Below are 27,998 nucleotides of genomic sequence, written 5' to 3'. Positions count from 1 at the left end.
GACCCAAGTTCCCATAGTTATTTGTAACAATGTTGATCCCAGCGCTGTAGAAATGATTGTGAATTTCAGGAGAATTCACCAATGGGATAAACAATGCAAAAATCAATACAGCCTGCCGGGAGCCAAATTTGTCACATCCTGTAGACCTGAGACCAAGTCAAGACCAGGATAGGCATAACAAGTTTGGTTGACCTGGTCAAATGGGCAGGAAGACAGAGTTAACCCATTGGTGGATTCTCCATTTCCTGTGCTGGAGAAGATAAAACAACAGAGGCTGGGATTTTCCTAGCTCCTGTTGGCTGCATCTTATTTTCTCTGGATAATGCTTTTTGAGGTGATTTATACACATTTCTACTTATAAAAATACATTGGCAGGCTTCATTCTGGATTAATGGATTTACTTCATTTTCATATTATAATTTTTCATCATGGAATAAATTGCAGGAACCACTCATTATTTAAGACACCCAAATCAGAAGTGACTATAAGTATACCATAAGCTTAATTGTTGTGGCTGTCCGATTTCATTAACATCACTTGTTGCTAAGCTACTGGCAAATCTCTTTTCTCTATGTCTATAGAGATTCCCCAGAGCAAGATTAGCCATTTTATAGAGCAGACATTGCAAAACTCTTAAAATGTTAATTCAAAATTTGATAGAAGTAGTGCAGAATGCAAAAGACCTCTGAAAGTCAAAACTAGCTGCTCAAAATTTTCACAATACAGTATCATTCTCTTGCCTTTAGTAAGAAATTTCTAAGTGGATAAAAATACTGAGAAGGTAGAGCTTAAATTTCTAAAGAGATGCAGAAATTGCTCACGTGGTATATTCCACAATAATTGCAGTAATACAATAACTCTTATGCTTAGTTCTTGGTACATTCTGTGCATGTTGGTATTACTATACTATTGTGAATGAAATGGAGTCAACAAAGGCAAAGGGTACTTCTGATACTACTTTTTTGCATCTGCAATTAAAAATAAATGTGTGTATGTGGACATGGTGTATAGTGAGTAAAAATGATGACTTTGAAGAAAGATTTGCTACCAAGGCAATAATTAAATAAATGTAACCTTAATCCAATCCAGGAAAGTGGTTTATGGAATGCCTCAGATAGCCTGACATCTCCCTAATTCTCATGAAAATAAAAATAGAGAGAAAGGGAAACACTATCATACTTGTAAAATTCTGTCTCTATGCCTCTTTTTTTAAAAAAAAATAAAAATAGCTTTACAACTTGATGGTGTCTGGTTCTTAATCTGTTTGTCAGCCTTATATAGCCGACAATGCATGAAGACTATTTTCAATGCAATAAAAATATTATTGCATATTTTCTGTGCAATTTGCTCTTAGAAATACTAGAAATAAATATGCATCTGCAGTTAATTCAAACAACTAGTTTTCAGTACAAAGAAAATCTCATAAAAAGAAACAATAAGGTTTTTTTTAACATTACTTTTTCATGCTTGATAGTAATTGTATTACATTGAAGTTTGATTTGTTATTTGACATAAAGAGATTTTTTCTAAAACTATTTGGTTAAAGGGAAGAAGAATATGCGATTTTTCAGAATTCTTTAAAAATTGTATGTTGTTCTTGGTTATAGCATAGAATTTCTTATCTGTTGTTTGGTTATTGTAAATTTGAAACCAGGCTGCAATTTATTTTTATCTTCCAACACCAATATATGTATATCTTCTCTGAGTAGTCTAAGCTGTGATTAATAGTACAGTTACACTATCTTTAATTATAGTTTATATAAGTCAGGTTTTGTATCAAAAAATGAAAAAATATAACTCAGGTTAAAAACAATGAATATGAAGACCTGTACTTAAAAGAAAAACTAATGATAAGAGTCATTGCTATATCACTGGAGAAACTATAAAATTTCTATAGACTCAGCCAGGGTAATTTTCTGTCAATTACTAACTTTCAATCTAGTCCTGTTTTATAGGATTTCATGGGATTAAAACTACAGTATGTTATATGTATTCTGCCATATATAGTATACAATTGTGAATTTCTTGAAAGAAAAATGTCCACATGACACACATGACATCCATGTATGTAATTTTTTATAAATAGGACAACATAATAAACTATGGCAAGTAAATGAGAGTATTTTTTTTTGCAACTAGAATTCGTGATATGTAAAAAGCATCATCACACTAGAAAAAACAATGATGTCATTGGGAGGGGATAGTAATCAAGAGTTTCATTCAGAAAAGAAAATGTCCTAACATGCAGCAAAACTGACTAATTACTCCTTAAGTAAATAAAATAATATTCATTGCCCTCTGAAAAAGAGGTAGGCTATAGGATTATTAAATTTTGAGTAACAAAAGATCTAATCACACAGCTGGAAAAACTTGTCCAAATACTTAACTAATGGCCTGGCTGAATTGAATAAACAGAAGCAATTGCTGTGTGTTTTTGCTAGTAATCTCATGTCTTTGTCAAATACATGGCTGTATATATTATCTTTCACGAGGAAACAGGGTTGCAATACCTATTTTAATCATTTTAAGCATATTGACATTTTTAAATAAAATATTGGATGGGCACTAGAGAATAGAGCAAGGATATCCAAATAGGAATTGCCTTTCATTGAAAAACAGAGCCACTTTGGTTTAGCGGTTAAGGTATCAAGCATGAGATTCTGACTTAATCATTACATTTTTCAGGATCATCGATTTTCCCCAAGTATTCAACTAAAATATCCTTGACTGTTAATTATCCGTAGTGCATAGGCCAAGGATTGGTACATGCTGAATTTTATTATTGCTAATTGCTGTGACACCTCAAAACAAAGTTGGAAAATTGCATTAATATTCTGAAGTCTCTTGCTTCTGAATTCAAGTATAAAAGCAATATCATTAAACTACAAGACAGCATTTTTAACAACTTAAGCAATTTCTTTCTTTTTTCAGTGGTTTCTTCTTTGATAGTTCCTTGATTACAGCTCCAAATAAACAATCAGGAAAGAAACAGTCCTGCCATCAAGAATCATCAAGAAAAAACAAATCCCAACCAAGATTGACAGGGCAGGTTATTGAATATAAATAACCAGTATAACTTCATTCTCCAATAAGCTGATGCTATTATCTAGCTTTATAAAGAAATGTCAGCTGTAAAAAAACCAAGTTAAGAAAAACAGAGAACTAGTTTCTATTATCTACTCATATTTTTAAATGTAACACTGAGAGAATGAGAAATATAATTGCCAGTATGAATTGCTGATAATATAGCCCTTCCTTTTTGAAGAAAGAAACACTGGAACATTCCTTCCATATACACCTTCCCATTCTTATACAGCAGTCTGAAGAGAAACATTGATGTCTGAAATGGGAATACGCTCTATTCAAGCAAGATCCTGATTCAGAAAAAGAATTTGAACTTTGTATTTATTGAAATTGTTATTTATTGAATCTTGATGTCAACTATATTAAGTATACCTTCCAGAAGATGCCAATGGTAAACCATTTTTATAGCATTACTCTGAAAACTACATGGCTACAGTTTCATAAGTTAATCTCCACTTGAGGATGTCTTTATTTTGTTTTAATTGTCTTCAAATGCTTTCAAAGAAATATATTTTGGCATTACTTATATGTTCCATATATGTCTACATATAAGAGAGAGAAAAGATGTTATAATCAAAAAATTGGTTACAGTTTGTTTATTTATTTGATTTTCATCCTGCCTTTTATTTAATAGCTCAAAGCTTGCTCCTCTGGTTTTTCATCACATATAATCCTGTGAAATAGGTTTAGTTGAGATAACTCAACTAGTCACCCAGATTAGCTCAGAATCACCCATTGAAATTCTGTGACTGAATGGGGGCCTAGGATTTGGTCTTACCCTAATCTAACATCTTAATCACTACCGAATATTGGGGAAGAAAATTTGGATGTGATATAATGGTCCATAAATAAGACAAGGCAATTGAACAATAAAAATAAGGTAGCTTAGTGGAAAAACAAGTCCTGGATAAAACAGGAATGCTTGCCTTAGTTATTTTTTTTTTTCTTAATAAAGATTGTACTTATTCATTATGTCAGGTAACTTTATTGTTTATTATTTCAAATTTCATCGCATGACACAATTTGTATTTGTTTTGTACACAGAAATGCAGAAAAACAAATATGAATTCACAGCTATAATATCACAATAGACAGAATTTATGCTAATATATTTACCATAGAAATTTTGGCATGGGGCCATGGCCAAGAGGTGACCTCCCACTTGGAAGACTGAATCTTAGGCAGTAGCAGATGTTTCTCAATCAGGGTGCAAAGAGAAAATATCTATGTTGGCATCAGGAAGGGCATTTGGCCGGTAAATGTTCAACTCCATTCAGTCATCCTGACTTCACCCTGAATAAAGGAATTAAAGGTAATAAAACAAAACAAAAAATACTATAGAATCCTGGGATAATGGCGAAAGACCCAATACATTCTTAGATAATATCATAAAATGAAAAATAGGACAATGATTGCAATTGTTAGAGGTGAAAGAGATGAAATTTATAAAAATTAAATGGAGTAAATTATTATTTTTTAAAATGTTATTCAAAATTATATAGTAAATGTATCAAATGAAGATACATTAATAAAATAAATGTATTTTCTTAAATAAAATTAATTACCATATTTAGATGAAAATATTTTATTCATTCCAGTATTTGAGATTGAGATTAAACAAATAATTTTAAAAATGGCAAATGATAAAACACTTTGATTAGATAGATTCCCTACTGAGAGGTATGAACATTTATAGAACTTTTAGTACCAAACCTTTGTCAAGTATATAAAGAGATGTTTGATAAGAGAATTCTATCTCTTGTATTTTAATCAGGTTTATATTACAGTTATACAAAAATCAGATAAAGATCTGATGTGCTAATTATCATTCAATCTCACTGATTAATAAGATATTATTGAATCTTCTTAAAGTAAATGTTAATAGAATGTTTTCTCCTACTTTTCTATGATTCAGGGTGACTAGATAATTCAACTTTCACCTTTTTCATATTTGCATGGAACCTTGGCTTATGCAATTAAGCAACATAGACCTATGGCAGACATGTCAAACACAAGGCTGCGAAGTGGTTTCATGTGGCCCGCGAAGTGGTTTCATGTGGCCCGTGAAGCCATCCTGGAAACAGTGAGGGAACGGCCCCCGCTGCCTTGGTCCTGGCCCAGGCTGGCCGGGAGCCAATGTACAATTTTGTGGTGGCCATCTATGCTGAAACGCATTCAATCTTAACTCCACAAGGCCGTCTAGAAACAGCGAGGAACCAGCCCCTGCCGTGTCGGCCCCGTCCCTGGGTGCAGGCTGGGGAAGTGTCACCCTTTGCGAGGAATGAAGAAATGGACCATGCCTTGGCGCTTGCCCCGGTCCCACCCCCTTCTGCCAGAGACCCTCACATCTGTCCCACTCCTGTCCAGGCCCCCACAGGAATCCTTGATGCAAACGATGTACAGCTGGCCATGCCCACCCAGTAGGCCACACCCACTCCATCCAAGCCCATCCAGTAGGCCACATCCACCCTGGCCACACACCCCCGAGGGCAACCGCAATGCTGATGCAGCCCTCAATGAAATTGAGTTTGACACCCCTGATCTATGGAGTACATAACTCAATTGAACACATATGGGTTTTATTTACAGATAACATTCTTTTGTTTATTTCTACCCCAGTGCTGATATGAAAGACAAATGCCATTTCATAAAATAACAGAATACTCTACTAACTGATCTAAATCGGAATTCATTCCAGTAGATGAAAACTGAGTTACCTATCCATTTAAGAAATATTAATTCTGTATTTGTGCTGAATCCATTAAATATTTAGATATGTATATATCAAAAGATACAACTCAGTTAGTAACATGCAGTTTAAATAAAATATAGGGAGGTTTCTTTAGATATCTATAGATAGGAACTATTTAACCTTATAGTTTGGGAAAAAGTAAATGGTCTCAAAATGAATATTATTTCAAATGAGAGGAATTCTAGTTTATACTATATATAGGGAAATATTTTCAGAAAATAAATTCTTTGTTTATAAAATTTCTATAGACTTCTAAGATTATCTTTACAGAAAATACAATTATCAACTAAGAGAAGATTTATCCCAAAGGTACTTTTTTCATGAGGTAATTGGACTTTCTTGTTTTTCTTTGAAGATGTTTTGCTCCTCATCCAACAAGTTTCTTCAGCTCTGACTGGATGGTGGGGAATGGAAAGATTTATATTCCTTGCAGACAGCTGGTCATTTGCATTCTTTTAGCGAATCTTTGAAGCCCCTGGAAGCTTATCTTTGATATCAGGGTCACCTGAGAACTGCAAGAAGGTGTGAGCCTTCTTGGAACTGTTGAAAGGACTGTGTTTTAGACTGAAGATAGATGGCGTTGTATCCCTCTCCCTCTGTTGAGAGAAGGCTGTTCAGTTTTGACATAGATGGCCTCTTTGATCCCTCTTTTAAACTAGTGGTCTTCTCTGTCCAAACTGTGGACTTTGCTATCTCCGAAAGAGTGGGCTTTGCTTGTTAAATGCAGATGGACTGCTGAATCATGTCCTGATGAGTTTGTTCTTGTATGCGTTTATGAAGTGGACAGTGCATGCATACATACATACATACATACGTACATATGTGTGTGTGTGTATGTGTATATATATATATATATATATATATATATATATATATATATACATACATACACATACATACATACATACATACATACATACATACATACATACAAAGATTCTGGAAAAGATAATCAAACAACGAATCAGCGAACACTTAGAGGCAAACAAAATAACTACTAAAAGCTAACATGGCTTTGTCAAAAACAGATCATGCCAGACAAACCTTTTTGCTTACCTTTTTGTATTTTTGCTGGACAATCCATCCATAAACCTGAACAATTATTATATTTGGAGTTACATGTTGTCTCTTTCCACTACTCAAGAATGTACATGAATAGTTTGTAGGAAATCCTGGGACTATGTATCCTTTTTTTTTTTTTCCTGATCCTCCATCCTACCATATTTCAACAAAGTTGCTAGAATCCGTAACTTTCTTTAGGTAAATATTAAACTGCCTTTAAATTATCTTGCATTATATAATCAAAAAACTATTTGCTTTCCTAATCTTGATGTTCATATTTCTCTGTATTAATGGAAACAAAGGGGAGATAAGAAAAGCTTAGCCTAAACCTGTAGTTTTCCATAAATCTTTATTTAGACAAAGATACAACATCTGAATAGTTCCCCATTCACATTTAGCTTGGTTAAATTAGATGGTGAAGCATTTCATTTAATGATATGTGAATATCAATCTTGATATAGCCATAATCTTGATAATAAATTTTGTAATTTAATAAAGTACAAGACACAATATTTCTACAATTAAAAACATTGTAAGAAATATGCATTCAACCTCAAATGAAAAAAAAAATAAGTACATGATCATATTCACAGGAACATTTTTCATTTACACAAGTATTAAAATCATAATTAGGTTAAATCACATAGAAAGGTTTTATAGGATCTCTTTCTTGGACCTTCAGTTATAAGTTGAAGTTGACATTTCTCACAAAAGTTCATTCGTGGTAAAAAATAATGCAGTGATATCTTTAAATGTCAGATTTTGCTATTATCAGTGCTTGTCTTTTATTGTTCTTATACCCATTATATCCTTTAGTATCATATGTAGTACATAGATCATTGTCCAATGCAAGTTGGGCCTATTCCTTTTGTATATTTTTCTCCTTACAAATTATTATTTTTTTAACCAAATAATGCTGATTAGTAAATGATAGAAACAAAGATTGCCAGAGACAGTCCATTAATTTCATTTACCTTAATAGCACTTAGATCTTAGCTTGCTGTACAGCTGTATTCAGATTGGATTATAAATGTAATTTTTTGCATCATTAACTTGCTTGATTAATCTAAGACAGCAAAAGCATAATTATAGAAATCCAAGACTTTGAGCATGCTGGTTAATGATATAGATTTTTTTCTCCTCTATTTGTATTATTCTAAGTACCACAGATGAAAAATAAGCCAGATATTCATTCTTTCTTGACAATTATCATGCATCATGTTGCAGTCCTTTTTTATTCCCCCCAGCCAACCCCTTCATGGCAGAATACCATGCCCAGCTTTTAACAATGGCAATTACTAGATATTTTGCACAGTAATAGACCACTATTAGCAGTATGCTCAAGCTGCTCAAGAGCATTAATGCTACAACCAGTTAGATGCTTCTTAAGAAAACATGTGCTATGCAATTGTCATGGAATCAATTGTCCTACAAGTATGAACAATGTCAATAATTTTTTTGTCACTTAATGTTTGAGATGCTCCAGTTGAATACCTAGCTTGAAGATATTCCAGACTCACAAAAATTGCATACTCTAGTCTGAAATATTTACATTTGGTAAACTGGCAAGAAAAAAAGGGCAGACTTTCAAAGACACCTTGTTGTGCATTCTTGAGTCTATCCATTCATTAGATCCCGGACCTAAATCCTTTATAATTTTGAAGAACATATTCAGAAACAATTTCATGGATTGCTATGTGTTAATCACTCTTTATTAGGTCTTCCAAAGTGTTTTTACAGTCTATGTACCTGCAATAAAACATGGAGTACAGGCAGATACAAATCTATTAAGGTTTTAGAAATGTTCATTTTGTGTGTGTGATAAAATGTAGTGGTATGTTTTTCATAACATATGTACTGCACTGGATATCTTTGGCCATTTATATAAGATGTAATAGTTGATTAGAGCGTACATTCATAAAATCTTTCCTTGTTTCTCAGATTAAATCTATTAGAAGATTCAGATTAATATGCATTGGATAATTGTAAATAAACCTATTTACTAAATGTATTACTGAATAATGATATCCGAGGCAATTATAGTAATAAAAGAATAATATATGATCTTCCTTTTTATTGAGGGAAGAAATGATCAAACTGTTCAAAATGGTATGGGGTTTCTTGCCTGAGCAGGGGGTTGGACTTGATGACCTCCAAGGTCCCTTCCAACTTTATTATTGTTGTTGTTGTTGTTGTTGTTATTATTATGGATCATCGCACAGTCAGCCAGATGTTCAGACTGGATTTGGCATTTTGTCTACCTATCCTTACCTAGGACCTGGGATAGGCAGATGTGGATGTTTGATGGTATTACAGGTATCGTCGCAGGATGGAAGCAGTTCCTAGCAAGGTCGCCTTTTGCAATTGACTAATGGCAAATTTGTCAATGCCAATGGTGTTCAAGTGGTGCTCCAGTTGTTTTGGGATTGTACCCAAGGAGCCTATTACTATTGGTACTATCCTTGCTTGCTTTTACCACAGTCTTTCTATTTCTATTTGTAGGTCTTTGTATTTTGTTATCTTCTCCAGTTCTTTCTTGTCTATTCTGCTGTCTCCAGGCACTGCCACATCCACTATCCAGACTTTTTTGTCTTTCTTATCGACAATTGTTAAGTCTGGGGTGTTATGTTGCAGCTGCTTGTCTGTTTGAATTCTGAAGTCCCAGAGCAGTTTAATTGTATCATTTTCTATGACTTTCTCTATTTTATGATCCCACCAGTTTTTGCTTACAGGCAAATGATATTTTTTGCAGATCTTCCAATGCACCATTGTTGCTACTTTGTCATGCCGCTGCTTGTAATCAGTTTGTGCAATCTTCTTGCAACAGCTTACCAAGTGGTCCACTGTTTCTTCAGCTTCTTTGCATAGGCGGCACTTACTGTCTGTTGCTGTCTTTTCAATTTTGACTTTATATGCATTTGTCCTTAAGGCTTGGTCTTGTGCAGCCAGAATTAGTCCCTCAGTCTCTTTCTTCAATTTTCCTGCTCTTAGCCTTTGCCAGGTCTTGTTATTATCTGCTTTCCCAACTATTTTTTTCACGTATTGGCCATGTAGTGCTTTGTCTTCCCATGCCTCTATTCTGTTCTTCATTTGGTCTTTCTTGTAGGTCAGTCAGTAAGTCTTCCTGATATACTAATTTCAGTGCATCTTCATCATTGTTCTTCAGATATTCTTCCAAAGCCATTTTTCTTCTTCAACCATCTGATGTACTTGTAGCATTCCACACCCACCTATTTGCCTTGGTAGATAAAGTCTGTCAATGTCACTGTGTGGATGAAGGGCATGATTCATTGTCATTATTTTTCTGGTCTTCCTATCCATTGCTTTTAGTTCTGCTTGAGTCCAGTCCACTATTCCAGCTGTGTACCTAATGCCTGGAATTGCCCAGGTATTGATTGCCTTTATGGTATTTTCTCCATTGAGTTTGGACTTTAAGATCTTCTTCACTCTCTTGATGTATTCACTTCTAATCTTTTTCTTGACTTCAGCATGCTTGATGTTGTCAGCTTGAAGGATACCAAAGTATTTGTAGTAATCTTCCTCATCCAGACTCTTAATGTTATTTTCGTGGGGCATCTTGATTCCTTCAGTTTTCACTACTTTTCCTAGTTTGATAGTAAGTGTGGCACATTTGTCCAAGCCAAACTCCATAACAATATCTTGGCTATATATACGGACAGTGTTGAGCAGCAATTCTATTTCAGATGATGTTTTTCCATACAGCTTCAGATCGTCCATGTAAAGGAGAAGGGATAGTCTGGCAGATGTTTTTGATGTTTGATAGCCATGTCCTGAGTTATTCAGTATTGTTGACAGAGGAAACAGTGCAATAAGAAATAGTAATGGTGATAATGAATCTCCTTGAAATATTCCTCTCTTGATATTAACCTCTCCCAGTCTCTCACCATTGATCTGCAACTGTGTCTTCCATTGTGCCATCGATCTTTGCACAAATTTTCTGATGTTTCTACTGACTCCTGTTATTTCTAGGGACTTGATTATCCAGTCATGTGGCAGAGAGTCAAATGCCTTTTTGTAGTCAATCCTTGCCACATTCAAGTTGGTCTTTCTTTTCTTGCAGTTTTCCAAGATCATTTTGTCTATTAGGAGTTGATCTTTTGTTCCTCTGCTATTGGGGCGGTTTACTTTTTGCTCAGGTGGAAAGAGATTGTTTTCAACTAGATGCTGTTGTACTGCATCAGCTACCACACCAGTTAGTAATTTGAAAGTTGTTGGTAAGCAGGTAATTGGCCTGTAGTTACCTGGTGTTGCCCCTTTTGTTGGATTTTTCATTATTAGGTAGGTTTTCCCAGTTGTTAGCCACTTTTCAATTTCTCCTCCTTGTAGTATATTGTTGAACTGCTTGGCAATGAGTGGGTGTATAACAGTTAGATGTTTCAACCAAAACCCATGCAGTTCATCTTCACCTGGTGCTGACCAATTTTTGATTTTCTTTGCTCTTTTTTCTACCATTTTTGTTGTTATTACTAGTTCTTTCATTTCAACTTCTGTTTTATTTGCATCCACCTCTTTTAACCAAGCCGCATCCTTGTTGTATTTCTTTGGGTTATCCCATATCTGCTTCCAGAACTGCACTGTTTCTTCCTTGTCAGGTACTGACTGATTCCTTGCAGTTTCTCCATTGATGATTGGTAGAAACGTTTCTGATTGGATTGAAATTGGAGGTTCTGCCTATAGTTTGCAATTCGAGCTTCATATCTACTGATTTTCCTGGCTATAGCTGTTATTTGTTGCTTTATTATTTCCAGTGCTTCCTTGATCTTCCTTGTTTCTAAGTGGTATTTCTTGATTAGGTATTCTTTGGTCTTCTTGTTCTTCAGCTTCTTTTCTTTCATTTGTTCTAGCTTGCTTGCATGTGATCTTAACTTGCTGATCTTATTTTCTAGTCTAACCTTCCATTTTTCTGGTGCACTGTTTGTTTGTTTTTCTTCTTTGTTGATTTTGCATCCCAGGTATTCAGTTATAACTGCAGCTGTGCTGTACATTAGTTGGTTTGTTTCTTGCAGTGAATTGGTACTTATACTTGATATTGCAGTATTTGCATCTTTTAATGCTTGTGCTAGCTGTTTCTTTGGAACAAGCTTCAATGCAGGCAGCCTTATTCTGTTGTTTTTGTGCTGTTCTAGATGCTCAGTTATTCTTTGTTTCAATTCTTTTATTTCTTTAGTTAGAGGGTTTTGTTCTTCCTGAGGAAGAGGTGCCTGGTTTCCAAATGAGAACAGTTGTATATCTCTGCTGGATTCCTTCACTGCCAACTCCCCCTGGTTTGCCTCTACATTCTGAATTACTTCTGGTAAGGCTTTGATTTCTTTGCCCTGGGTAAACCTTTGCAGTTCGTCCAATTCTGTTTCTGTGAATACTTTATTTCGTGTTATAAATCGGCGTTGATCTGCTAGTCTCTGTTCTGTTATTTCTGATTCTGGATGTTGTTCTTTCCAGAACTGGTGCATTCGTTTTAGATATCCTCTTCTTGTTGGACTTGATCTGTAGTAACAGATCATTATTTCTTTGTTTTCCATCACTGTGTATCTGCGACGGGTAAACACCTTTTCTTCCAGTAGTTCTGCAGCTGCTGGCCCTGGTTGCTCAGCCAACAGTCCTGAATCCTGTAACCCATTTTTCACCAGATATCCAGGAACTCCAATATCTAGCGCGGACTTGTTAACCCGAGCGACTTCTGAGCCGGTATGGCATTCTGAAATTTACGTCTCACCATATTTTTTATGGGAAAGACAGTCTTTGTCTGCCTCCTCTGATGAGACCTGTCCAGTATGGTTGAACCTCTGGCATAGCTCTCATCTTCCTCAGAGTACACAAGCCCCACAACCACGTCAAGGTAGTGCCTCACTGGGGGACTATTATTATTATTACTATTACATCCAGTCAAAGAATGGAACATTATTAGAGCACTCTTGACTGCTTAGAAATCTTGGCTATTACAGTGTGTTATGGAGACAAATGGAAAATCTTCCCTATTTAGTTGTGTTTTATGTGAGAGGTCCTTGGTGATCTCTAAGCTTGCTTGTTTTTTTGCAGACATTTCATTATCTGAACTAGATTTTTAATATTTCTTTGGAATACATATTATTTTATTTCTAAATATTTTCAACAATATTTTCACATGGTCATGCATGAAATTGAATGTGATAATGTCTTAATATTTTAATATCATTTATTGTGATCACTGATGAATTTTAAAATAATAATTTGCAAAATATTGAAGCATACCTTAAATAAATAACATTAAGATGAGATGCTATCTATATTATATGGAATCTCTGACCACTTTCATTAAGATTAGCAGGCTGAGATGTTGTTCTGTAGCTTAGTCTACAGTTATTAATAACTAAACTTAGTGAATATAAAAAAAATCTAGTTTTTCTCCAATTTTTTTACTACTTTTGCTTTAAAAACCCTCTAACTATTGCCATACTGTTTTTTAATTTTAATAACAATGTTTCCTGTAGGGTCCAGTTATATAGAAATTAATGAGATCTATAAACCATATTCTAACTCCTGCAAGGATACTCTATTAGTTTGCCATTAATGATTAAAGCCAATCCTGTCATTAAGAAGCTATAACTGTTCTGTCATTAAAATAACTATTTTTGGGTATTTGTCCAGTCATTATCATATAATGTGTAATGTCATAGGTTTTGCCACTTGAAGTAAGCATGATATTGTTTGTTAACTAGCAATCAGTTTTAAGAAATATTAATGTGTTCCTATTGCAACTCGGTAAACAGCCATGACTATAACTTTGATGTTTTGGACAAAAAAGCTATGATCTGCAATGCAGTGTAATTAGCATGTCTAAATCACTCCTTAAAATAAGCAGCAAACAAGACAGACAGTTTTGAAAGAATTATCTGTTTTGTTTGGGAGCAAGTGTGTAAAAGTGTTAGGGTTGTTCACGCCATTTTGAAAGAGATGCTTTGCAATACACAGGAGTGTGAATAAAGTATCTTTCTTTAAATAATTAACCAAGCATATTATTTGCAAGGATCATGCAGATGCTTCAGTAGCTGCTTCTGACTATATCTGCATTCATGGCTCTGTGTGCATATTTTTGAGAGAAGTGATTTATCAGATCACTTAATTGGATTATTTTACCCTAACCCCAGGGTAACAATATAACCATTGCTTGCTTTGCAATATATACATTGCAATTTTTTTCAGTAAAATGAAATAAGCAACCTAAAAGAAAAGAAAACAAAAAAGCCCTCTTGAGTTTGTTTTTGTTGGTAGTCAACTTTCTGTGAATCCAGCTTTTCCCAGTACAATTGTCTCTGAAGTTTTCTAAAGTCAAATTTGAATTCTCAGCTCAACTGAAATGGATGATTATAAGTGGGCTCTAAGTAGCAATTTCTATGATTGGAAGAGCCATAGACACTTTACCTTTTCCTGTTGATTTTGGATAGATGGAGAGTACATCATAGATTTTGGACTTCATTTCAGCCACAACATTATAAATTTATCCTAGCTTTTAAGTGTTCTCTATCAGCAATTCTAGGATATTGATACTGGAATTAGACATACCTGTGTTATTATTGTTTCACATTAAAATGTCTTGATGTTACTTCATTTTTATCATTTTTTCACAAAAAATTAAACATTTTTTCTGTGACATGCTACCCACTGCTTAGAATCTCTTGCTTTGTTGTGCCTCATGATTGAATTAACAGTTGTATCAGAGATATCAAATATGGTCATGTCTGTTCTTTCAAGCTCATTTTGTCAGGTTACTCTTAGGATCCTTTGCAGGATTTAGAGTTTAATCTTGCCATCCTTGGAAAAATCTGTTTTTTTGAAGAATGGTATATATCTCATAATCCAGAGAAAGATATTAAAAGTGCACATTAAAATGTTTAGGAATATTTTTGGTATTGCCTATACCAAATCTTTAACATTACATAACATAACTTTTCTCGATTTTGGCCAAGACTTCATAAGCATTTGCAATTTCCACACATTTTTACTAACATTCCAGGAGTTAATTAGTTGATATGCTGTTCTTTTGTTTTTCATTGTGTAAACAACACATTTTTCAGGTAGTTAAAGGCCTATTGTCAATATATAGGTTTCTGGTACGAATCTATCAAAATATAACAGTTGGAATTATGGTTGGCATCTTGAAAATTTTTAAGAAGTACCAGGTATTAGTGGGTGTCAGCCTTCCAAATAAACCAGATCAAGAAACAGATGCTATCTAGGCTTCAAACTATTTTCATTAGAATATCTTTAGTAATAGAATCTTGCAAATCTAAATATGCTTCTCCTTCTTCCTCTTTTAACTTCATGTAAAGTTGGCAATGCTGGACATATGTGTTTTTATAAATATCTTCATATGGGCTTAAACCAGTGGTGGGATTCAGCTGGTTCGCACCACTTCAGCAGAACTGGTAGCTAGTTTTTTGTTGCCCAGGCCCAGAATGGACTTCCAGAAGCGGCATCCACACAGAGAACTAGTTGTTCACATATTTGAATCCCACCACTGGCTTAAACTATGTTTGCTATTTATTCCTTTGGCAATAGATCTTCACTATTTCCTTCAAGGCCATGCTCTATATTCTCTGCAGTGGGTATATCCACAATACTAGTGGGACAATGGGAAGTTTTTGGTTCTTATTCACCTTGTCTATTTGTTTGCAAATGTTTCAACTAGGTAACACAACATGATGATGTTACCTGGTTGGGTAATGAAACATTTGTAAACAAACAACTGAACTCAGAGAGCACCAATAATTCCACAGTTCAACCCTGAAGTATAGATATTGTTTTCAATTAGAGTGTGAAAATCTGAATCCGGCCATGAGGGCAACAGAATAAATCATCCATATTTTCTTACCCAAATATAAGTTTTAAAGAAAGAGAATAACCCTTCCATTTTTTTGGATGGATTTACTGTATAAAGCCATTTTCTTATTGTCAAAGTTGAGGACAGGAGTTCATCTACCACTCCCAAATTTATTTTATTTGGTGGAAACAACTCACCACCTTCAAAAAAAGATGGAAGACCTACCATAAACTTAATATCTGGAAATGTATTAAATCATTCTTTATCTAAAGAATTGTTGGACTTCCGGTGGTTAAGGCGGTGGAGATGGCGGCTACTTTGTAGCCGTCCTCCTGAGATGGTGTTAGATCCGCGGAGCACAGCGTTCATCAGCTGGCCCGCGGCTCGCAATCCTCTTCCCGGGCGAAGGGAAGGGGTAGAGATCGCATGAATAGAGGTAGAACCTCTTAACCTTCCCTGGATTTTTATTTTAGGGGGGTAGAAAGAGTGCTCCCTCGGAGTTCATTGCCTTCTCCGCCTCTCAGCTGTCTTTGTTTCTTCGGAAACAAAGCGAAACGCCGCTACCATCTCCGTATTTAAAGTAACCGTGAGTAATTTTAAACCGGACAGAACTGTTTAAAAGACTTTATAGTTTAGCTTTATTTTATTTTTTTTAGTTTACTTAGTTTATTTAGTATGTGTTGATTTTTTTTTATTTTTTAAGCTTTCTTTTTTTTCTCGCGGGCGGAAAAGTGAGAGTGAAAGTAAAATGGCGTTTTGAAAGTTTTTCTTTTGAAAGACGGACTGGCTGAATTATTGCTTAATATTGTTTTCTTTTTTAAGTTTTTTTTTATCTTCTGGGAGTTTTCTAAATTGATTCTATTTTATTTTATTTTATTTTATTTTTAATCTTTTGGATTTTTTATTTTTTACTGGTATTTTTATGAAGAAAGGAAGATAAATTAAAATGGCTTCAAAACGACAACCAGCCACTACAGCTCCTAAGGTAATCTCTTCTCCTGTTATTTCTACTGGGCAACAACAACTTAAAATAATACCCCCAGTGCAGCAACCTAAAACTACTCCACCTTCACCTCCCCCATCTGGTACATCAGCACAAGACATTAAAGAAATAATGGTAAATGCTGTGTCACAGTTTAGGGAGGAAATGAAGCAATTGTTGGAACAGAATAAATCTGAAAGTAAGGAAGAAATGAAGCAAGAGATGAAGGAACTTTTAGAACAGAATAATACTATTTTGAGGGATGATATACTTTTAGCTTTATCTGGAGTGGCCTCAGTGGTCGTGAAGCTGGACTCTAGAGTGGAGGAAATTGAAGAAACAGTAGAACTTTTGGATTATAAATTCCAAGATATGGAGAAAAAAGTGGAAGCTTCACAAGATGATATTCTTATGTTCCAGTATAGACAGATGGAATATGCTTTGAGAATAAGAGGCCTGAAAGAAGATAAAACCCAAGACTTGATGGAAATGGTGATTAATGACTTGGCTGTTATTTTGAATATAGATAAAGATGAGTTACGTGGGGAAGTGGAAAGAATTTATAGAGTTAATTCTTGGATTGCAAAACAGAAGAATCTGCCTAGAGATGTGGTGATATATTTTGCTAAGAAGTCTTTGCGAAACCAGATTTTGCAAATTTTCTACAACAAAAGATTCCAGATTGCTGCCCAAGATATTATTATATTAAAGGAAATTCCACCTAAAATTTTAAGAAGCAGAAAAGATTTTGCTTTTTTAGCAAACGAACTTAAAGCAAGACTGATGCCATTTAGATGGGAGATTCCGGTGGGTATTGTCCTGAGCCATGCGGGGACACGTTACAGACTTAATACAGTTGCTAAAGCTAAGGATTTTTACAAAACGGTCCTGGGTGCAGGCTCACCTCTGCCCATGATGCACAAAGTCTTGAGTGATAAAGAGATGGAACAGAAACCTGAAGGTACAGGTGTGATGACTGCTGGACAGGTGGTATGGATGTCCCAAGCAGAGGTTAAAGAACAGAGAATGACCCGTGCAGCACATAAACGCAAAGAAAAAGAACAACAGAAAAAAGAAAAAGAAATTAAAGAATCTACTCAGCAAATTGTCTCAATGCCGGTGGGAGGAGCAAGACCCAAAAGCTCTGCAACATATTCTTCAGTAGCAGAATTTGAGGGGATCTTCTCCAGGCTCAAGGCCAAGGGAGATGGCAAAGCTCCTGACCTGGAATGTTAATGGATTAAATATTCCTCAAAAGAGAAAAAAAATCTACCATTATTTAAAGCAACACAACAATGATATTATCTGTTTGCAAGAAACTCATATTACATCTAAAGACCAAAAATATTTAAACAATCCTCGTTTGGGATCTCATTTTGTATCTCCCGCCCCTGGGAAAAAAGGGGGTGTGGTAATCTATGTTAAGAAGAATTTATCTGCTATCCTGTTAGAATCAGATCCTCATGGAAGATATGTTATGCTTGAACTTGGTTTATATGGCAAGAAAATTCTTATCGTGGGGCTGTATGCACCAAATCAGCAACAGGAACAATTCTACAGGTTGCTACATCAGAAAATAACCTTGTTGGACTATAGATCTGTGATTTTAATGGGAGACTGGAATGGTGTCTTAGATATACAAAAGGATAAAAAAGGCTCTTCTACTTTTTTTAAACAGGCTAAGCTACCTAAAGCCTTCTTTGACATGAAAGAAGATTGGGAATTGAGAGACTATTGGCGTGAACGTAACCAGGAAGAAAGGGACTTTACTTTCTTCTCAGATAGACACCAATCTTTCTCAAGAATTGATTTTTTTTTTATTACAACAGATTTATACAACAGGGTGAAGAATGTAAAAATTTTTCCTAGGACATTGTCTGATCATAGTCCAGTTTGGATGGAACTGTTTGCCGAGAAAGAAGACAGGAGATCCTGGAGGGTGAATGAGAATTTATTTAAACAAGAAAAAAATGTCCATAAACTAAAGGAATGTTTAAAGGAATATTTTGCTTTAAATATGAATAAGGGAACATCAATGTCAATGGTGTGGGATGCAAGTAAAGCTTTTATGCGTGGTATTTTGATAAAAATGAATAACTTGCATAGACAGAAACAGATTCAGAAACGTAAAGATTTAGAAGAGGAGATTAAATTAAAAGAGAAACTCCTAATTTCAAATCCTTTAGATGAAAAGGTGAAAGGAGCTATAAAACTGTTAAAAACACAATTTAACATGTTGATGGCTGATCAAGCTGCAACCAATTTACTATTTATGAAACAAAATACATTTTGTAATGCTAATAAACCAGGGAGATGGTTGGCTTATCAGTTAAGAAAGAAACAGAAACAGAGGAATATAGATAAAATAAATTATAATGGTAAATTGGTTTATCAGAAAGAATTGATTAAGAAATCTTTTTTAGAATACTACCAAAAATTATACAAGAGTACTAATATTCAAACTACAGATATAAACAATTATTTAGGTAAAGTTAATTTTCCTAAATTAACAGAAGATCAGGAAAAAGAGATTAATGGTTTAATTACTAAGGAAGAAATTGTTACAGCTATTAAACAATTGAAATTGGGCAAAGCGCCGGGTACGGATGGGTTGACATCTATTTATTATAAAACTCTAGTAGAAGAGATGACTCAACCGTTGTGTGAATTGTTTAATAACTTATTACAGGGGTTAGAGATCCCTCCATCTTGGCGTAATGCATTTATATCACTGATTCCAAAAGACAATCAAGATCTTACATTGCCTAAAAATTATAGGCCCATATCTCTTTTAAATGTGGATTATAAAATTTTTGCAAAAATTTTAGCTAATAGGTTTATGGGGATTTTGCAGCAGATTATACATAAGGATCAATCGGGTTTTATAACTGGAAGGTATATGAAAAATAATGTTAGACAAATTATTAACTTATTAGAGTATTTAGAAAAGAATAACCAAGTCTCTGCAGGCTTGATATTTTTGGATGCTGAAAAAGCCTTTGACCAAGTGAACTGGCAATTTATGTTATGTTTAATTAAGGAGATGAATTTTGGACAAAATATATTACAAGTATTATCTAATATATATCAAAAACAGACTGCTCAACTTATTGTAAATGGGGGTTTGTCAGAGGCTTTTGTAATAGAAAAAGGTACAAGACAGGGATGCCCGCTATCCCCGTTATTGTTTGTTTTAACATTGGAAATATTGTTGATTAAAATTCGGGAGTCTCAAGAAATAAAAGGAATAGAAATTAATAAAAAAGAATATAAATTAAGAGCCTTTGCAGATGACTTGGTTGTTACTTTGTCTCAACCTATTTGTTCGGTGGTAAAATTATTACAATTGATCCAACAATATGGACGTGTTTCTGGTTTTAAAATTAATAATAATAAGACCAAAATATTAGCTAAAAATATGACTAATGGCGATAAACAGGTTTTAGTTAAGTTAACAGATTTTGAAATTGTTGATAAGGTAAAATATTTGGGGGTTACATTATCTGCTTCCAATGCAAAACTGTATAAAAATAATTATGAAAAGTTGTGGACGGAGATACAGAAGGATTTAAAAAATTGGAACAATTTACAGTTATCCCTTATGGGTAGAATTGCAGTTATTAAAATGAATGTCCTGCCAAAGTTTATTTTTCTGTTTCAAATGTTACCTATTTTAAAGAGTGATCGTAATTTAGATGAATGGCAAAAAGGTATTAATAAATTTGTTTGGGCAGGGAAAAAACCAAGGGTGAAACTTAAAATAATGCAAGATTTTCGTGAGAGAGATGGACTCAAGGTACCAAATATGAAATTGTATTATGATGCTGTAGTACTAACATTGATCAGCGATTGGGTGAATTTAACAAATATAGAAATACTTCATTTGGAAGGTTGGGATTTACTTTTTGGATGGCATGCCTATTTAATATTTAATAAAAAAGTGGATTGGGTTTTTAAGTCTCATATTATAAGAATCTCTTTGCTTAGAGTGTGGAGGAAGTATTATAAATTTGATTTTAAAATACCATTATGGGCTATACCTCGGCATGCCATAGAAGGTATAAGGAAAGGGGTTAATATGGATATGGTTTCTTATGCACAGTTACTTAGATGGGATGGCCAAGACTGGCAGTTAAAATCTTTGGAAGAATTAATACATGAAAATCTAACTTATTCATGGTTCCAATATAGACAAATAGTGGACAGATGGAAGATGGATTGTAAAATGGGCTGGCTTAGAGAAGATGAAACCTCCTAAAACAAGTAAGAGATCAAAGGCCAACCCATATTAAGAGAGTTTATGGGGTTTTAGTGGAATTGGATTCAGAATCTGAATTAGTTAAAGATTGTATGATTAAATGGGCACAGAATATTGGTGAATCGATTTCAATGGATATTTGGGAACTTATTTGGACAAGAAATGTTAAATTCACACAAGCGCAAAATTTAAGAGAGAATTTTTATAAGATGTTTTATAGATGGCACCTTGATCCAAAGAAAATGTCCATTATGTACTCTAATTTACAGCCGAAATGCTGGAGATGTGGACACTTGGATGCTACTTATTATCATATTGGTGGACGTGTAAGCATATAAAAGCTTTTTGGATTAAGATATGGTGGAATATTCAGAGAATTTTTAGAAGGAGGGTAAAATTTACTCCGCAATTATTTTTATTAGGTATTGTCACTGATTGTGATGCTAGGGAGGTTATATTGATGTTAAATTTGATTACAGCCGCTAGGCTGTTAATAGGACAATATTGGAAGAAGGAATCCTTGCCTACTTTACAAGAGTGGTTTTATAAAGTTTCGTATTTGGCAGAACTGGCAAAGATTTCGGCTTTTTTAAAGGAGCAATCTCAAGAGAATTTTTTTGCGGTATGGGAAAAATGGATAAATTTTATACAATATAATTTAGATATGGAAAAATATTATTTAGCCTTTTATAACTTGTAATGATTGTTTTTTTTTTCTTTCTTTCTTTCTTCTTCTGTATTATTATTTATATAATTTTTTATATATGTTTTATTTTTCGCCTACCTCTTTCTTTTTTCTTTCTCTCTCTCTTTTCTTTTTCCCTTTTTTCTTCTTTCCTTTTTTTTACGTATATTATTATTATATATATTATTATTATGATTTTTATTATTATTATTAATTATCTTATAAATTGTATACGTTATTTTTTAAAATTTGTTAAATAATCCTATATTCAGTTCTGGGAAGTCGGGGGGGGGGAGGGTGGGGTGGTTTGGGAGGGGGGGGTGGATGTTTATTTGTAAAATTTTTGAAAAAAATTCAATAAAAAAAAAAAGAATTGTTGGGGGCAATGTAAATATATATATACATTGCTTACTGGTGTACACTGCTTAGAGAGTGCTTGCACTTAAAATGATATATAAGTCTCATAAATAAATAAATAAATAAAGACAGCTGAAAACTGTAAAATGGTACAGTATTTGAGACAGAGTGTTATCATCTTTCAACATTTCTTTGATAAAAAATATTTTCTTAACTTGAATGACCTGCTTACAATACATGAAAATGGATGTATGAATGGAATAATTTTCATGTTATTAATTATAATAATTATATATATATTACAGTATAAATTATAATAATCATGATTAATTATAGTTAAGATAGCATATACTAATCTTCATCCTTTAACTCCCTTTTCTTATACAACATCTTTAGAGTTTTCATTGTTCCTGGGCTTCTAGAACCCACTGTTTCTTAACCGTGAAAATGTTAGACTGCTCTACCACTATCTTTTCTGGCCTTCCCCTTATACAAGCAATAAGCATCCACAAAACTTTTCCAAAGTTAATTTTAGATAATTAGTGCTATTCAGTATCATTTCCTTTACCTTTAGCATTACTTTCCCATTCAATAAAGTGTACCCATCCATTTTGGGTCATGCTAAAACTAATGATCACAGTGTTTGAATGACATCTTGCTTATTAGTTGGTTTAAATAATTACCTAATGGCAGTGTCCATGCTCCTTCTTTGCTGTTAAGTATGATTTTATCAGTGTCATGGTATAGACACCTCATGTATCTTATCCAAACTCTCCAGGAGCTTGTACAATTCCAACTGTGCATAAGCTAAATAAAATGAATGAATGAAAATTAATACATTACTCTGCATTTATTTGGTAGGCTATTGATAAGAGTGGGAAATAAAGGTTACTTAATAAATACTTCACATTGATCCAATATATGAAGCTCCAGACATCTTACATGAATTACAATAGGACCTCAAAAGTCAACGTTATGTGGCATCTGATACTTCCTTGAAGCAGGTTGCAGTCAAAACCTCCTGATTCCTTTGAACCCAGTGGTTTCTCTGGGTATCAGTATCAGTTGTGCCAAAAGTCCTTTGGGTACATTGTAGTTACCTATTTTCCCCAGGGAATCAATGGCATATAGCTTAGCATGCAGACTGATTTTCAAACAATGTTCAAAATGGCTACTTCTAGATTTCAGTGAATTCAAAAACATACTTTTTCATGCTTTTAACCTTTTTATAGTCCTTCCTTTTTTCCTTCCTCCCTCCCTCTGTCCCTCCCATTTTGGAAGAGCATAGAGGTTTTGTTTTTGTTTTTTTTAGCCAGTATCAACAAATAAGATAGTACACTGATATGCATGCTCTGGTAGAACTTTTAGAAGAAAAAGTCATTTTACCAAAATCCTAAGACAGCAGCTATTAATGTAGGCACAGCCTTGGATTAAGTTGGAGCCAGGAATGCAATTAACAAATTATAAATCCAGGGATGAGACAAAAGACATGGTGAGGTAGAATCCAGAAGTAGAACTGTGGTAAAATCCAGAAAAGCAAAACACAAAATACAACACAAAAGACTGGCAGTTTATTTCTCAGCATTTGCTGTTCTGTTTGTCTTCTCCAGTCTATGGAATTCTGCTCTCTATTGTTGAATCTTAATCACATATCTCTTAGTACTGGGTGGATAAACATAAGAATTGAAAGCTTATTGCCTTAGCTAGATTGGAGTCATGAGCCGAGGTGGCGCAGCAGTTAGAGTGCAGTACTGCAGGCCACTTTAGCTGTTCAGCAGGTCAGCGGTTCAAATCTCACCGGCTCAAGGTTGACTCAGCCTTCCATCCTTCCGGGGTAGGTAAAATGAGGACCCAGATTGTTGGGGGCAATGTAAATATATATATATATATATACATTGCTTACTGGTGTACACCGCTTAGAGAGTGCTTGCACTTAAAAGCGGTATATAAGTCTCATAAATAAATTAGCTCCACCACAATTGAAATCACTAGGACTATTGTATTTGTTTGTTTGTTTGTTTATTGGTTAGACTAGAAGATGTCCAAGGTTCCTTCCAGTTCTAATCTGATTGATTAATCCTATCATATTATATTCTTAGATGACATTAAGACAACCTACAAATCAGAAAAGTTCATCCTCTACTTTGAAATCAAATAGAGCAGGCATGTCAAACTCACGATGTCACGTGACATCGCACGACGTATCGTGACTTTTCGCCCATTGCTGGTAATGGGGTGGGCGCAGTTTTAGTATGATGCATCCGGCCCACGGACTGGCAGTTTCACATGCCTGAAATAGAGCATTAACTTCCTAACACAAATTTCCTCTCTTTTCTTAATTGTGACTGCTAACTGTAAATCAGCATTCACAACACATCTGCATCACTCTGTAAGACAAGAGGAAAAATTGGATATTCCTTCCTATCCAAACAAATTAGTCTGTAGTTACTAGCTGAAGAAAGGTGAGAAAATCAGGAAACCTGAGAAACAGATCTTATAACTCTTTGTTTAAAGTCCTCCTAATCTGTAGATCAGGTATGTCAAACTGCCGGCCTGCAGGCTGGATGCATTATACTAAAACTGCACCCACCCCATTGCCGGCAATGGGGAAAAAGTCATGATACGTTGCACGACTTCATGTGACGTCGCGAGTTTGACATGCATGCTGTAGTGTAGATGAAGAGTCTTGATTGTTCTCTTTTGTTTCTCTTGATAAACAAACAGGGTTTGCTATGCTAAAATTCAAAAAGCTCTCTGTTACTTTTCTATTATTTTTCTATATAACTAAAGTCCTTCTGTGATCTTTTCCTGAAAAAAGCACTCTGGGATCCAGTCAAAATCAATAGAAATCAAGGACTTGAGGAAACTGCATGCTTGTTTGACCATATCTTATTCATATCACTTTTTTTTTAAGCAGGATTTTTTTCTTTGGAGACCAAATTTGCTAATGTCTATAAATCTTCTTTTTTTATTCCAGTTCTCCTGGATATTTAATTTCAAGCTTTTAGCCTGCCTCTTCTATTCTTTTGAGTTTGGCAACTGATACCTGTTCAGTTAGGATATATATTTTAAATATCTAATGCTGCCAATGAGCCAACTGTTAAGTATATTTTGTAAATGAGACCAATATGAAACACAAAAGTTAGACTGCTTCCATTCTATAAAATAAACATTGATAAAAATGAGGGAACTTTGAAGTCATTCACTATAAATATGGTACATACTGTAGTCATTAATTATTATGGAACTAAAACTGGGGCATTCTAATTCTCAGCACAGTGATCCAATCTTTCAGGAGATACAAATTTTTATGTAACCAGAATAATGAATTCACCTAGTTCAATCTTTGTAAGAAAAATGAATAAATCCAGCACTTACAGGATTATTATGGAGAAAAAAAAACATTATTTCTCCACGTAGGCAATAAGCTGTTTCTTTTAAATATAACTTTCACAACTGGTATGTGGGTCTTTATGCAAACAGATCCTCATGCTAATCAATTAACCAAAGTGATCAATAAAAGCTGATTTAGATCCAGACATTTCTGCTTTGACAAATGCACTTTGATATAGCAAGGCAGAATTGTTTTTCAAAATATAACTCCATAAATCACAACATTTAATGAAATCGTGGCAGACAAGTGAGAGTGTTGGAATTATGTTAGAATGTTACTGTTTTTCTTAGAGCTTTCTTCCAGGAATGATTTCTCATCCATAATTTCCTAGATAAAAGTTAAGACAGTGTTCCAACATATACAGTAGCTATGGGATCTGATGTGATATATATACCAGAAATTATACAAAGGACTGAAAAAAGTGAGTAATGGACAAAGAAAATTAAAGACAGGAGTTAAAGACAAGATAAAGAAATCAAACCAAATCTAGTTCTAATTCACACCAAGATCACTTACTATACCAGTTTGTACTTTTCTGTAGTTATAAATTATCTTTTTTTCTACCTTGTCTTTTTTTCTTAACGTTTAATGTTTTATCTCTGTCTGTGAGGATCTCAATTCCATCTAACTTTAATTGTCTCAGTCTTTCTCTTCTTGATTCATACACTCTTTCTTCATTTATTCTTCCCTTCTCACTCTTCATCGGTACATGCTAACACAGGTATAAGCACAGTGGTGGTATTCAGTTGGTTTGCACCAGTTCAGTAGAACTGGTAGTTAATTTCTTTTGAGTTTGGAGAACCGGTTGACGTGTGGCAGAAACACCACCTCCTCCCACCTCTCGATCAGACCCATGCGACATCTTCTTTCCAGCTCCGATACTGTCCTCCATCACTTTCTCCGCCACCGTGAGCAGTCCTACAAACAAAAGAAGTTTATGGGACTAAAAAAAAATTCAATCAATCAATTCCAACTTTGTGAGATATTTCTTTTTCGCGAGAAGTTGGAATTGATTGATTGAACTATTTTTTTTTTAGTTCCACAAACTTTTGTTTCTGGGATTGCATATGGCAGCGGAGGAAGTGATGGAGGAGCTGGAAAGAAGATTAGAAAGAAATGTTTTGGGAAGTGAGGGCATCTGGGTGGTGGTGTGTAGGGTAAGATCTCCAACTCTGCGGCAGCAGAGAAATGCTTTCTAGCTCCGGTGCTCTAACTCCCGCTTCAGTGGCTGTGTGGGCAGAGCTGCGAAGAGGGCTTGGAAGGGGAGTGAAATGGAAGAGGGTGGGTGGGCAGGTGAGGGGGGAATCTGCCGAAGCAGTTCAGAGGAAAAGATGAAAAGCAGACCCCGCCTCACCCAACACCAGCAGTTCAGAGAAGCTGCCTCTGAGCTGGCTGGCCATCCGGTTGACAGCTAAGGAGGTGCTGCAGTAAGTCGTGCCTAGGAAAAGGAGAACATGCAAGGCTGGGATGGGGGGGAGGGAAACCAGCCATGCTTGGATGCATCCAGCCACATGGGACTTCTGTGAGTTAGCAGGTGGCTGGTTAAAGAGAGGGACAGTTGCAGTACTGCCTGCTTTATTACATGGCAGGCTATTAACAGGCAGCCCGCTCCATTTCATTAAAAAAATAGTTTTTTTTTTAACAAAATGGAGTGGGCTGCTTGTTAATAACCTGCCCCCTAATAAAGGAGGCAGAACATCAACCGTCCCTCTCTTCAGCCACCCACCCTCTAACTTTGGTTCCATAGGAAGAAGGCAGGTATCAAATGGCAACTTATTATTTTTTCTCCAACCGCCTTTGTCCGGTGTTAGAACTGATAGCTTTCAGGGAGACTGTGTGGTTGAGAAAGATACCACTTGTAATCAAAAACATAAGAGGTGCTGTCCTGTATCATGGCTATCTGGCAACAGACCCCCATCAGCGTGGGTGGAGACAGCCCCAGGATGGCCAGAAGGGAGCCCTCGCCTGGTCCAGGCCCCGTCTGCTTGCAGCTCTGATGGGAGCGGCTGCTGCTGCTGTTCCGAGCCCCTCGACCTAGTGGCCATGCAGAGAAGCAGGAGGCAGCAGCAGCAGTGATTCCTGCATTGCCTGGCCTGGCCAGCAGCAGTTCTGGAAGCGAAACTGTGCTGCCTGTCCTTGCACTGGTTGGGGCGGCAGCTGGTGGGGGTACTGATTGGTGGGGTCCTGGTAGATGCTGCACTGCAAAAGGGGGTGGCATGCTGCTGGCTGGCCCTGGTGATGCAGGGATCGCTGCCACCTCCTCCTCCTGCTGCTTCCCTGTGTGGCCAGCAGATGGTATGCTATGGCACCTGGGCAACATGTGGGGCTGGGAAAGAGGAGGTGACAGCGGTGATCCCTGCATCGCCTGGCCCGGCCAGCAGCATGCCATCTCTCTTCCGCAATGCAGCATCTGGGACGATGATGGTGAGGGGCCCGGGTCGCATGCAGGACAATGTAGAGCAGCAGCAGCAAGGGGTGGGCATGTGCCAGAGCCCACCTTCTCCCATTGCTGCCCCACCAGCACAAGAATGGGCAGCACAGCTTCACTTCCGGAGATGCTACCGGCCAGACCTGGTGATGCAGGGATTGCCACCTCTGCCTCCTGC

At 35.5% G+C, this 27,998-nt stretch overlaps 1 protein-coding gene across 2 annotated transcripts in view; it reads left to right on the top strand.

Moving 5' to 3' along the window:
- The window catches only part of ZNF385D (zinc finger protein 385D), a 356,261-nt gene that overhangs the window by 213,075 nt on the left and 115,188 nt on the right, over positions 1-27,998 (top strand). The gene's annotated exons all lie outside the window — the stretch shown is intronic.

The sequence above is a fragment of the Crotalus tigris genome, unplaced genomic scaffold (assembly GCF_016545835.1).
Source record: "Crotalus tigris isolate CLP2741 ecotype Arizona unplaced genomic scaffold, ASM1654583v1 scf7180000024370.6872682, whole genome shotgun sequence".
In the NCBI taxonomy this organism is placed as follows: Eukaryota; Metazoa; Chordata; class Lepidosauria; order Squamata; family Viperidae; genus Crotalus; species Crotalus tigris.
The sequence above is the reverse complement of the archived record's forward strand: the minus strand, read 5'-3'. Positions and strand labels throughout refer to the sequence as shown.